The sequence below is a fragment of the Liolophura sinensis genome, chromosome 10 (assembly GCF_032854445.1).
Source record: "Liolophura sinensis isolate JHLJ2023 chromosome 10, CUHK_Ljap_v2, whole genome shotgun sequence".
NCBI lineage: Eukaryota > Metazoa > Mollusca > Polyplacophora > Chitonida > Chitonidae > Liolophura > Liolophura sinensis.
Genome location: NC_088304.1, coordinates 33456729 through 33471727, shown reverse-complemented (window position 1 = coordinate 33471727; position 14999 = coordinate 33456729). Strand labels below are relative to the sequence as shown.

General features: G+C 40.3%; 1 protein-coding gene across 4 annotated transcripts in view; it reads left to right on the top strand.

Moving 5' to 3' along the window:
• Positions 1-14999, top strand: part of LOC135476764 (RNA-binding protein Musashi homolog 2-like) — a 101015-nt gene that overhangs the window by 30578 nt on the left and 55438 nt on the right. The window lies entirely within an intron of this gene.

Genomic DNA, 14999 nt, shown 5'->3' with positions numbered 1-14999 from the left:
TGCACACATAATGAGTGCATATATTAGGGCTAGGCCCCCAGCTGGATGGACTTAGGGTTGTAACAGGTATGTGAGTTCAATTTGTCAGAGGTGACGACATGCCTCATGAATATTCATAAGGTGTAGGAGGAGCCAGGTGACAATAGACATGATTGGTTGATCTGTGATACTAATTACACATACACATGTTAGTAAGTGCTGGATTCACATGTTCTATGCCATTTATGAGGGGTGTGGGGGTGGGAGAGGGGGTGGAGGTGGTGGTGGTGGTTGTTACATGAATAGTAGCTGTGGGAATAATTCCATAATTACTGGGTGGGGCTGAAAGAGTTTGCTGGGCACATGAACAGGGACTGGTATTGCATGTTTTAATGGAATCAGCCTCGGAAGTTTGAACTTAGGCTCGATCTTAATAAATTTATCCTGTGTGTGTATGGCACCAGGAATCTAGCTTAAAGAATGCTTGATGGCAGGATCCTCTGTCCTTGATTATGCTATGATGGGCTGCAAATTTATTGCGGGATGCTTTGCTGGCAGGATGTTCTGTCTGTCATGACCCTATGATGGATTGCTGGTCAATTTTGGTCTACAGGTATGTCATGGTTTTAGAAGTTAATCTACGTTGGATTGTCCTCATAAAACTTGCTATGTGTTCCTGATACTGACCAATTTTCACACCTCAAATAAATTAATCTTGGATATAGGCACATTGTTCCTTTAATGATCTTCACCCCTGGTCAAACTGGTCTAGGGACACTGACAGATATTCAGTTATATAAACAGAGAATTGTAGACAATAATTTAAAATAGCTAAGACCACATGATTGTGGCATAATTTAGACTTTCTTTCTTCACTCCAAACCTACCATCCCCCCCTGAAAAAAACAAAAAAAAAAAACCTTTTTTGCGCCATTTTTCATTGAACTGGTGAAATTTGAGATTGTGACTTTTTGTTACAATCACATCCAGTTTTTGTTTGTAAAGAGGGGTTAAACTATGGCTGGGAGCTGATGTAAGCTACAGTTGACAGGTTTAAATAAACACAGAGAGTTTGAGTAAATATTTACTAGTGATAGCTCAACAAAGGAGAACAGTAAGAGTTAGAATTTCAGATGTGATATTTGGCCTGTGCATAGTTTGTGTGAACTCGCCATTTGCCAATATTATTCAGGGCCTGATATCAAGCCCAGTATCTTGAGCTAATGTGCTTCCAGAGTCTTAAACTGGGTGTATAACCCAAAATATGTAAGGTTCAGTGTTATAAAGCATCTAAGGTGTACTGTACATTTAACCCTTCATTGGGAAAGTTGAGGATTCCAAAATAGTCTGTGTATTTTGTTTTTCATTTAACAAAGTCATTTTTTTTCATTGGACAAAAGTAGAAAAATCTTGTGACTTTATAAATTTTATTTAGTTTTATTACTAAATGATTTATTTTATCAGCCCCAGTTTTTTTTTTTTTTTTGGCTTTTTTTTTAACTGTTGATTTAAAATTAAATGATTTTGTTCATTATTTGAGTTCAGAGATTTACGTGAGTTGACCTGATGATCACTGACTGCTGGGTGATTACTGGTTTAACAAGAAACCGGAATTGTGGACAGATTTTCACACCTTTTACTGCAGATCTTGAATTTGAAGGAACATTTTGGAAGATGTTGTCAGTTTCTCTTATCAATTGCTTGATTACGTCTAGGTGTTCTGTTCATCATTATGCTATGATTAGCTTGTTTGCAGTCTAACAATGTGTTACTGTACATCAGCGTGACTGCGATTCAACATGTTAAATTTTAATAACGTAAGAAGCTATGTTGTCAGTGGGCTTTCAATATCCTAGACTATAGGACTTGTGAATTTTTAATAGCTGTTGGATCAGCCGGTAGGGCTTCAGCGACGTAGTTCGAGCCTTGTATAGTGATCAGTGTGCAAACGATGAAACAGAGCTATCATTGAGGCATTATTGGCATATTGCCACCTTCTAATTAAAGCTAAATTAATGAAATATTATGGAGTATGGGATGTTTCCCTTTATGTGGGCACAATAGGGGTTACATAAAGGCCCAGAAAAACGGCCATAGAGTCCTCAGTCATTGCAGTGACGAATCACCCATAACCACTTGCCTGTGCTCCAAAGTAGCACCATGTAATTGGGGGGTTGTCATCCAGCTGCAGTAGTCTAAAACCTTCAGTTGGCATCTCACTGAAAATTAATGTGAGCTACATGAGAACTGGCTGCATGAGAGATATTATGTGGAAAGGGCAAAAGGAATTTGGGAACTTCCTATAATTCCCTTCCTACACTTAAGCAGCTTGACAGATTCTAACCACAATGCATTCAGACATTAGTTTTACTCTAGTGACATTTTTTCTCTCTTCTTTTTCCTATCCTTAATGTTGCTGCAAAGTGCTCTGAGAAAAGATGAGCGATTGGGTTTTCACCTCATGTTTGATATTTCCATGGAATGGATAAATAATGAAAAAAAAAAAGAACGAACGTGTAATTGCTAGTGTTTTTATATCTTAATGTACATGTAATGCGATATGGGAATGCATAAATGCCTCTCTTGATGGCAGAGCCTTCGGACATGGTCTTTAAGGGAGGTAATCATTTCTACAGCTCCGTTCGTTGTGCCAGTTATAAGCGAGAACTGAAATCAGGCCATCAGTCTAGCAGGTGCGCTTTTGTGAATTAGCGGCTGCAAAGAATATGTTCCAGATGGAAATTGTCTGTTGGGGAATTCGGAGTGTGGTCATACTGCACCTGATAGTGTTTACCTGGCTGATGCTGGACGCTTACAGGGAGGGGTGGCATTACATTCACATTCAACACACTGATAATTAGTGCCATTTACTCCCAGATTCAACTGATTAACCTAATTAATATACTTGGTGTTGAGCGTTAAATAATTTCCACAAATGATTATAGGTCAGTGAAGAGGTATGATCGGTTTTTCTCCAGGGATGAGCAAATCAGATCGTACGCTCTTGTTCTTGTCCGGTTTTGTTCGCCCTGTAAGCCTTCAGTGTTAGGAGGTGGGGGGTGGGTGGTGGGGGGGAGAGGAGAATGGTGGTGCATGGCCTGAGAGAGTTGTGAAAGAGACTAGGAGGGTCAGTTGTCAAGTTACCTGTGATAAACTAATACAAGGTGTGAATGACATGAGATACAAGTGCACCATGACCCAGTCACGCATGACCAGTTGAACATACAATATTCATCTGTATCGACTTGAAATATACACCAACAACTGTGAAAACAGTCTTTGCGATGAGTCAGCTGTTGGTCGTAAAGACTGCAACTTGCTGTCTACATTATGTCATCACTTGGCACAAATTGGAAAGCTAGGTGTCAATGTGGAGAGAAAATGATAATGGCGTGTGAATGTGGCTGGACATGCAGAATCCTAACATTGAGGCCTTGTTCAGTTGTGCTGGGTGATAGCCCCGCACACCTGATGTCCCCACCTGTATATGATGCCGTATCACAGTGTCTGGATTTCACACTCTCTCTGAGACCCAGACCCAGTAGCCCCCTTCCCCCTATGTCCTTCTCTTGTACACTGCCATTGTTAGTGGAACAGGTAGGCTCTGTCATTTCAGGCTTTGTCCTGCTTTCAGAATAATCTGTGAGCCATAAAAAAAACCACTAGTTACAATGCCATGGCCAGTGAGAAGACGTCCAGGAGTTCTCTTTATGATTTGTGTGTGTGTGTAGGGTAGTGTGGTGTAGTGTGAGTGTAGTGCCTTTCAGCATCTGCTCATGTGTTTGGTCATTTGATTTTGGTCTTCAGTATGTTGTTGAAGGATACAATCCTTATAACCCGTAGACTTTGTAATAGTGCATATTTTGTCATTATTACATTGGTCACTGTGCCATTATTACATTGGCCACTGTGCCATTATTACATTGGTCACTGTGCCATTATTACATTGGCCACTGTGCCATTATTACATTGGTCACTGTGCCATTATTACATTGGCCACTGTGCCATTATTACATTGGTTGCTGTGCCATTATTACACTGGTCCTTGTGCCTATATTACAGTGGGTCTTAAACTGCTATAGAAAATTGGATTGTGATTAAAGGGGGAAGGAGAAATAGATGGATGTCTGAATTCAGATGGAGTCAATGCAAGGGACGGTTCATTTTATTTCTTCACCTGTACCATGCTTGCGTTGTCATAAAGACTAAAAAGGGGGGAAAAATGAACAAAAGCAATGGAGAAAAGCGTTATCCCTATAGGTAGTGTGGATTGCAATATAATAACAGCTGCACGATAATGACATTTGTTGTGTGTGTGTCATCGTTGAATTGTTCTGGAGTGTAATCGCAGTTATACTAAAGATGTCAGCGGATAGGTTAATTGCGTTATGAGAAAGCACATATATATCTAAAGGCATATTGATTTTCAATCCTCCTACAATTTTAAACCTTGTATGCCTTCCGTTTGCTTGTGCTCCAGGGAAAAACAGACAAATAATTCATACAGGCTGAATAGACACGTACACTCTATGACTTTGTCTTAGCAGGAGTTTTAGAAATATGAATGTAGGCAACCAACTCCCCACCCCCCATCCCCCCACCCCCACAACCACGAAACTCCCACCCACACAGTATTTGTACATGTACAGTTGTATATGATGCTGTGATGATATTAGCTGGGTCTTGGTTCTTCTGGGGTCTAATATCACAGGCTATTCTGCAGCTGTGTTTCACCTCAAGTGTAGCATTCTTTTCTCACATGATAGATTTTGCTTGATTCTGATCGATTTTTCTTTTTGATTTTTTTTTTTTGATCAGAAAGGCTTAAGTGTTGGCATAAAAATATCATTTTTACGACTGTATGTGCTTTTTCAAGTGAATTTTATAGAAGTCTAGTGCACAGGTGTTAGGAATGATTTTGAATAAGTTCACTGTGCAGGGTAGAATGTATGTAGGTGGTTCCAAACCCCTGTAGGTCACTGGGGTTCACCTTTCACAAGATAAGTTTTTCTTAGCTCTAAATTGAATTTGTCCATCTTGAGGTAGGTAATGAGGAAGTTAAGTGAGGTTTGGAGGGTGGGGGTGATGGGTCTGAAGGAGCGAGTTTGACCCTGGAGTGGAGAGAGGTAATGTGGATAAGGGTGAGGAGAAGGAGGTTTTGTGGAGACCCCGCGCAGTTAATCACCGCTGTGCATTAGTACAATCACAGGCTCCTCTTTGATCTGGGCATCCAGGAAAATACCAAGACTCTTACATTTAGATTGGACACAATATCAGTAATTGATAATTATGGGAGACGGCCAGAGTGCTTTTCTGGCATTGATCTTCAAAGGCGATCGGAACCAAATTCCGATGGTAACTCGGGCTTCTTCTATAGTGGACATTAAGAAAGGAGCATGACCCATCTTGCCTGGCGAGAATGGAGTTTTCCAATGATTTCACACGTACGTCTAAGCCTCACCCCTCATTTGTATATTGCCCGGCCAGTCTCGGGGATAAAAGACGAGGGTCAGTGTTTAAATTGATAGCGCTTTCGGGAAATGGCATCAGAATCTTCTGCTTCAGGAGGTAGAAATAAACCTTATGTACGCCTGACCAGCATGCACCTGGGTTAGTGTTGATCAATGCCAAGCACGGTGCTGCCATGTGAGAGAGGATGGGCGATTACCGGCGAGATTCCCTTTGCCAGTACAGGTGAAAGGGTGGAGCGCTTTAATATCGGGCGCCTCAATAAAACTGTCCAATCTCCTCAATGGATGCCTGAATGGCTGAGCAACATGATAAGCCCAGTGGTACGTAGCGACACACAGTTCAAGGTGAAGCTTGTAAATAAACACTAACAAAACTACTTTAATTTGTGTGAGCTAATTTCCATGGAAACATGAATGGGTTACTTTTATTAAGTATACTCAGCTGCTGTAGGATGGGAGAGACAGGGAAAGGGAAAGACTGGGTGAAATATGACTAGTCAGGAAATGTTTTTCATTTTCGGCAAATAGCCTTGGTAGCCTGGTGCAAACAATGTTTCCAGACATTCTATGGATGGACATGACTGGCTAGTTAATATCATGCTGGATTTTGTCTGAAATTTGTGCTTCTGCATCTGGGTGAGTAGGGAGGAAACAGCTGTTGATGTGACATGCAGAGAATTTTTTATTGACTAGGGCATCAGGAGGAATTATGCTCAGTCTTATCACAGCATCATACACCTAGCCCAAGTACATCAGCCGGCCTTTTTTTCTGTCTCTTATCCCTGTCCTCCCTGTTTGTTTACAAAACATGCTGCTGCATTTCTTAGGGAAGTAATTATTAGATAAATGTGAAGAAATTACAAAAAAAAAGATAATAAATTCTTTAATATTGGAAGGGGACGTAATGTTTGCCTGCACTCAATATGGTTGCAAAGAAAAATTTTGCCCCCATGTGAATATTCTTCTCATAGTTCCTATATTTCATATGGGAAAGTGTAAGTACACTGTGTCTTGACGATTTATATGTATATGGATATGTATATAGTTTGGATGGCAATAGCAGACCTGGGACATAGAGATAATCAGACGATGGGACCTTAGCAACTATGTCATTGTCCTGTTTCACAGTGAAGAGGGTGGGATTTATTTTTCAGGCATGATCCTGAAATGTTTGACATGCAGCTATCATAACCCCCACTGTGGGGCCTCAGTCTTTGCCCTGTCAACATCTGTTTTCCTGATCAGGGAGGGCCCACATGCTGGGGGTAAAATGCTGGAAATCACCCCATCTCCAGGCATCTCACTCAGAAGTTTATATATAGAGGAGAAAATGAAGGTAGATTCCCACAGTTTAGCCGAGATTTTGATAGATGGGAAAGGATACTGATAAAGGTATGCAGCTTTCCTTTCCTGGCAATCCGTTATCTTACCGGATGGCTGCTTAACCTGTATTAATGTCGTACAGGTGTTGTTAGCAAAGATCCTCTGATGGCAAAATTATACCTGACAGTTATGATCTCTTAAACATGCCACTGATAGCCTCCACTCTTCATGGTCTGCATTTAGGGTAGGTGGCAGTCAGTATGTCTGCCATCTTTCCTTTCCTTCTCTTTTGTGTAGGTATTTTCTGCCTCAATCTCAAAAGAGTTGGATCATTTCCAACCTGTTCATGATTGAATTAGGATACATGTGCGTCACAGGCAAAGTTACTCTCTGTGTTCATTGGTATGCGGAGAAGATGTAGTTTTCTCAGATTTACATGTGAGATTGATTTTTAACTTTTTCTAATTCAGTTCGTGCATAGAAGTGGTAGAATAAACATTCTTTGGATAGAAAAGAGGAAATTGAAGAGAATCAGAAATGCAATTTCACAAATTTTTTTTTTTTTTTACTTGCAATTAAGTGTCGCAAATGGACCTTAATTAAGACTTGTGCTATTGATGAGGCTGGAAGTTGTATTTCAGGTGAGTTGTTCTTAGCTAGAGGTCTTTGGAGTGAGTGGCAGGTGAAAATGGCATTGCTAATCACTTGATGGATCGCTTAATAGAGGATCACAATGGTTTTAGTGGAAACCATACTAGGATTCTTTACGAATTAGATTATTTAAAGATTCCGCTGCCAAAACATTCAGTGCAAATTAAACAGAATTCCTTGCACAATTTGAAAATCTTGGGGTGTGGAAATTGTTGAGCAAATTTGTGTGTTTGTAACATAATTACTGTAGATATTATTGTTATAAAGTGTAAGTAAAAATTAAAAATAAAAATTAGTCTTATGTTTTGTGCTAATAGGTATGTCAGATACTGTTACACGTTTGATGTGGACCCAAGCACTGAAGAAATTAGTGGAAAGGAATTGATAATTCTGTCCCAAAGCAAAGTGGACATATAACTTATTCTCCCTCTCCTCCCTTGACTGTTAACAAAAAAGAATTAGTCATATTAGAGTACCACTTAATTTAATCGATTTCTGTCAGGGTTAAATACGCTTGTTGCTGGTCACTATGGTGCTGAATGGACAGGTGGACTATGCAAGCACGGTGGATCAGCTCAAAGGTTATGATACACCTGGGGTAATCTTTGTTACTTAATGCGGATGAAGGAAATGCTGATATCTCTGGCGGATCAGACATGTCACTGGGCTATACGGAGCTCCCACAACTCCCCCCCCCCACGTCCCCCTCTGGGAGGACATTGCCCCTGGGTGGAGGCTTACTGATGATTCGAGATGCCCTCTCTTGCCTATCAGTCATGTCATTAGGTGGTTGTTGTGTGCAGTGCTTAATGTAAGCTTTATTTGCTGTGGAATTATTGATATAGTGCCTATAGTCAAGTGCGCTGTTTTTTCTCTTTACCTGTGGGACTCTTCGTGCAGCTGGCATGTTCCACCCGTGGACCTCGCACGATAGTCCATTAGTACAGTGTGCACCAATAGCACTTACGTATATACACAAGATAACAGACTGTGTGGTATATTGACTTCTTATAGTTCCCAGCAGACTAATAGCCTGTAAATTTGGACAAATAAGATAATTCATTCTTCAGCTGCTTAATGTTATATTTCTTGTTAGAAATGAATCTCTGAAGTTAAAGAAGTTTGTAGACCTGTTTTAAATCATAATTTGTGTATTGCCTAGTTGTATCATCATGGGAAGTAAGTATTAAGAAGCTATGACCTTTTTCAATACATCTTAAAATTCTAATCAAGGTAATTGAACAGAAATCCTGCAACATTAATGACGTCCTCATCGAAATGGGTAAAGTGGATGGTAGTGTAGTTCCCAGTCTGGTTTAAATAAAGTATGTTAGATTTTAGGGGTAAAATTTGTCTGAAGTGCCTGTGCCAGATTGTATTTTCATTCGAATGGACATGTGGATAGTTGTTCTTGTAGACATTCCAGGAGCTGTAACATGGCATGGTCGTACTACTAGTTTACCCTCCAACAAACCTAAAGTACTCTCTTTCATTTTTTTTTATTTTCAAAGATATTTTGCATTTGATACTTTTTAGTATTCCTTATCGTCAAAATTCACCAGAGCATTTTCATTTGTCCATCCTTGGTAAGGATACGGGGTGGGTTTATATGTTAGACCTGACACATAAAACCTTGTACAGAACTGTGGTTGGCCAATTGTACTTGGTTTTGCTCATTGTGGTTTTGTTGGCCAATTGTACTGGTTGTTGCTTATTGCGGTTTTGTTGGCTAATTATACTGATTGTTGCTTATTGCGGTTTTGTAGGCCAATTGTACTGGTTGTTGCTTATTGCGGTTTGGTTGGCCAATTGTACTGGTTGTTGCTTATTGCGGTTTGGTTGGCTTATTATACTGATTGTTGCTTATTTCTGTTTGGTTGGCCAATTGTACTGGTTGTTGCTAATTGTGGTTTGGTTGGCCAATTGTACTGGTTGTTGCTTATTGCGGTTTCATTGGCTAATTATACTGATTGTTGCTTATTGGGTTTGGTTGGCCAATTGTACTGGTTGTTGCTTATTGCGGTTTGGTTGGCCAATTGTACTGGTTGTTGCTTATTGCGGTTTGGTTGGCTTATTATACTGATTGTTGCTTATTTCTGTTTGGTTGGCCAATTGTACTGGTTGTTGCTAATTGTGGTTTGGTTGGCCAATTGTACTGGTTGTTGCTAATTACAGTTTGGTCGGCCATTTATGCTGGTTGCTGCTTATTGTGGTTTGGTTGGCCAGTTATACTGATTGTTGCTTATTTCGGTTTGGTTGGCTAATTATACTGATTGTTGCTTATTTCTGTTTGGTTGGCCAATTGTACTGGCTGTTGCTAATTGTGGTTTGGTTGGCTAATTATACTGATTGTTGCTTATTTTGGTTCGGTTTGGTTGGCTAGTTATACTTACTGATTGTTGCTTATTTCGGTTTGGTTGTCTAATTACACTGGTTGTTGCTTATTGCGGTTTGGTTGGCCAATTATGCTGGTTGTTGCATATTGCGGTTGGGATGGCTAATTATACTGATTGTTGCTCATTGTGGTTTGGTTGGCTAATTATACTGATTGTTGCTTATTTCGGTTTGGTTGGCTAATTACACTGGTTGTTGCTTATTGCGGTTTGGTTGGCCAATTAAGCTGGTTGTTGCATATTGCGGTGGTTGGGATGGCTAATTATACTGGATGTTGCTTATTGTGGATTGCTGACAGTATCCGGTGTAACATGTATTCTAGAATGGACTAGGTCATGGTAGTTAATTACTCCAGTTTATCTGTGATACATTGCTTAGCCATCTCGGGGATGTTGTATAAATTCTGGGTTTATGTACAGCAATGCTTAGACTCGCTATTATCATGATGGCTTGCTTTGTTGTGTAATGGTAATCAATTAGCCGCGTCTGTTCTGACGGATTATCTGCGTGCATTACCAATATTCAATATTTTACTACCTGTCATCCGATGTTTGCACTTTCCGGTTCAGTCTGTCTTTTGATGACAGTCAGAAAAAGATACGTAATTTATACCTGTCTGCTAAGAATTCGCCTTGAAACTGAATTGTTGGATACATGTAAATATATTAAAATACAGAGAAGAAGATAAAATGGAGCCTTAGAAAGGCCAGTTTACAGGTAAGCGTGTCGTATATAAATGTTACAAGGAAAGAACATAAAACTTATTCGTAAGAGAAGATAAAAATGGTGGCTGTTATATTAATACTGCTCCCAAGGGATAAGTCTGAATTCCATCCTCGTTATTATGCGTCGGGGTGATGCTCAAAGAGACGCTCGTTAATTTATGAGTAGCCTGCCACAGATTGCACAGAATGGTTTAATCTCAGATGAACGGGCCAAAAATAAACCCAGTCCACACTGGAAAGAGAGAAAGAGTTAAATTCGTGACTTTGATTCTGACATGACTCAATTAGTGGCAAGAGTAGTCACCAGGGAGCGCACGCTGTTGTTTGGAATCCGCGAGTGCAACAACCTCATCTTTTTGCATCCTTTAGATCTTCAGTCACTCTCTGACACTTTTCCTTTTTTTTTCACTGGGGCTTTCCTCAAGTTTGTATGTACTCATGGTAATCTCTGAGCAGATTCATTAATGACTGGCCTTTGTGGAATACCCCTGTGAGGAGAGCTTGTTTATAGATAAACCTTGTGGTAAAAGAAAGGGGCAAAACCCTTGAGTTTGTATGACTGTGAATAAGGCCTGTTTTTATATCTGCGGCCCTCTCCCATACACCATGAGTCATAACGGCTTACTGTGTCAGGGGCGAGACCAGATAAAAACCTGTTTGTAAATTTGATACCCCCTGATCTCCGGCTTTACCAACCAGTTTAACAGTGATTATAAAGTTGAAATTGCATATCTTGTTTGAGATATCTTGTTCTAGAAAGGCGTTTTTTATTTTTTATTTTTCTGAAAGCAGAATAGTGTGAAGTCGCATGCCGTGGTTGTTGTAGCTGCCAAAGGCCGCTGGTAGGAGGCAGGATTTATTGCTTATTACTCCTGCTTTTTGACTTCTGGAGTTACCCTGCCAGTCCTACTGGGATTTCCTGAGGGTAGTGGCCAGATCTACACACCATGTCCATGATATTTACATTTACTCTATCTGATAAGGAATGGTGTATAAACTGTTTGTTTTCTTTTGTAACTTTGGTGGAAAGCATTTGAGTGTGTGTGTTGGGTGGTTGGGGGAGGGGGGGGGGAGACATATCACCCAGTAAATTTGACACCCAGCCGCTATACATTGTGGAACATGTGAGTGGGCGTTTGGGATGCCGTTAAGTAGTCACTTGTCTGGAGCAAATTTACTTTCAGAACCTTGCCCCGTGGGTGGAGCGGGAGCCATAAGAAAAAAAAAAGAGCAAAGCAATTCATTTTGCGTAAGCATAGGTTGTATTAAAAACTCCCTTGGAGCGACCACATAGTGTACAAGGGGTAACTAATTCGAGATGGAGAGTGACGGAGTTTTGTGCTAATTCTCCTGGTGTTTTAAGTTCCTCTAGGGGTAGCTAGATACACCAGCTGGTTTCCATTCACCTTGGGGAGGGAAGCCTTAGCTGGGCTGTCTGTAGTTATGATGGGAGACATGGCCTCTACAAAGTAGAGCAGCCAGAGTCTGTAGCTTAAGGGCAGTGTGTTGTGGAACGGGTCAGGGTGGGGCAGATTACTTATAGAGTTACAGTCTTGAACTGACTCTGGCCTTTGTTGGAGGAAAATGTCGCTACACCCTGATCACATAAAACTCAGAGTCATCTGAGCTAGGGCTTTTTATATCAGCCACAGAAAGGGAGTAGACCAGACCGTTTGAGATGTAAGGGGCACTGGGTACAAGGTGGCCTAGCCTACTGATGTCACAAGGAAAGTTTAAATCTGCCATTATCAGACGAAAGATAACAGATTTATTTATGCTTCTTAAATTCCCAGTGCCATCTTGTATCCGGACTCCAGACAGATGGGATTGTAGAGCACCCGCTTTGCTGACTTGCTTATTTATATACTTCTGCATTTATTTTCTCTTAAAAAGTGTAAACCAGGATATCGGATATGCCGATGTAACTTTCTTTGTTTTAGGAAAAGTATTGGGTATAATGTTAGGCAGCATTCAGACAAATCAGATTTAACTATATTTTATGGCAGGACAAAGCGAAGTGGCTTCTAGCCATTGGATTTATCGTACATGAGATATTTTATAGATATTGTCATTATTTGAAGCAAGTCACATCAATATCCATACTGCCCTTTTGTCCTGTGTGAAAATATTCAATACAATAATAAATGTTCAAAGTTATGAAGTGCAGTATTAAATAAGAAGCTAAAATGAACTAAGGTGCCGTACAAAATTTTGTGCACCCCAATGATAAAATGCACACTACAAGATATGTCCCCCTTAAATGTACCTCTCAAAAGGTGTGCAATACATATCTGTGTGCACACCATTAATCAGGTAGACACTACAGGATATATATCTACCTACACATATACCTCTCAAAAGGTGTGCAATACATATCTGTGCACACCGTTAATCATCTAGACACTACAGGATATATATCTACCTACACATATACCTCTCAAAAGGTGTGCAATACATATCTGTGCACACCGTTAATCATCTAGACACTACAGGATATATATCTACCTACACATATACCTCTCAAAAGGTGTGCAATACACATCTGTGTGCAAGCAAGTGAACATATGTTCCCTGCAGGATATTCTATTAGATGTATCTCTCAAGATGTGCAAAACACTTGTGTGCACTCACAAATATATGCTTGTACTGGTGTTTTTTCAGTCAACCATTTTTTAGGAGATCAGCCTTGCGTCAGACGTCATGTCTGTATACATGTACAATATATGCTTATGTATGACGCCCTGTGACAATTTTTGATGTTAAGTGTTTTTATTATTCTTTGTCTTCAAGCTTTGAGCTGTATTCTCCATCAGGCCTGTTGTTAAAGCAAACAAAATGTGAACAGAATATGTCAGGTGATAAGAATTCAGTTCATGAATTTTGCTTATGAGCCTTATCAATATTGTATGGCAGTGATGGACAGATTTCTACCTGGTGTGTTAAAGAGTGACTTTCTGTTATGGCTGGGGAGCCATTATTAATTAAGAGACCAATTCTGTTGTGTTTATGTAGCCAACACCTGTCCGTGAGCAGCGCATAGTGAGCACGATAATACTGATTGACATCATCACCCCCCCCCCCCCCCCACCACCACCACCACCACCACCACCATACCCCCCCTCCCACCTCCCACCCACTCTCCCACTGTCATCCTACTTCCACTGAGTTCTCAGTCCCTAACTCTTTTGTTTTACCTCAAGTGTGGAACTAAATAAAAAAAGACTTGCACATTTAGTAATTATTAGATTTAGCTTTCAATGAACTGTATAGTTACCCTAAAAACCCAGCCCCTCTCTAGGGAAAATTGATTACCCCATAATATAACAGTGGTATGGTTCATTTTGATAATAACTAGGAAATGCATCGTAACGGAACTTCCCATGGTGTTTTGAGGGTGGGAATTTTATAGATCATAGCACACCTTGACACTTGAATCTATATCTAACAGATGTTCAGAACTTGGGTTCCGAGCTAAAGGTTATTTTTTTCCCCCACAAAGGAACAAGGTTCTTTTTATAAATGCAATCAGTTCACTAAAACTTAATTACAAGATGTCTTGAATGATAAAATGGCATCATGAATTATTTTTTTTTTTTCAAAAATATCACTGTACATTGCATAGTCCCGAATGCAGTTTGTGGTGCTTTCAGTTGTTTTTTACTGTGTGCCACTTCTCATTAACAAAAACATGATGTGGTTCAACAAACGAGCACCGCATAGTAGCTTTGACGTCATTAGTGTGTCAGGTAATTGTATTCTCACCACTCATCATACATGGCGTTTCGTTAGTAGAAAGGAGTATCATAGTAGTAGGCCTAACTGATTCATGTAATGTACAAAAAAAGGACATTGTTCTAAAATTTGGGCTTCACACACCCACGCCATGTTCTTTTGTTGTTGTTGTGTTGTACATGTGTGTTCATTTAAACAAATAGGAGATGAACGGATGTTTAGTGAAGGCTGTAAATTTGTTCTAATATGCTGGAATACAGCACATTGGTGGTGATGAATGATGCAAACATAGCTGTAGTAGTCAGTGTGCACTGAGGGTGGATTGTTAAGGTGTTTACAGCATTCTAAGGCAGCCTTGCCACAGGGCCTAGTGCTAACCCAAGCCTGTCCAGTCACACTTGACTTGTTTACTGGCACAGCTTTTTCCCCATATTATCTGATGGTACAAGGCCCATTCGCCATATGATTGCTGCCCTCAAAAACAAGTCCAGCTCATTAATGACTGGCGTACAGCTCATTGATTTAATGTTGTGGCTTCCTGTGATGGAGAGAGAGAGAGAGAGGGGGAGAGAGAGAGAGTTGGGTTAGTGGGGTAGGAGCTACAACCAGGCTAGAAGTGAACGCTTGAGACCGACTGACCATCCATGTGAGGAGGTGTGTTTGAATTTGCCAAGGCATTCTTTGACGTCAGTGACAGATAGGCCAGAATTCTGACAGTTTTCTT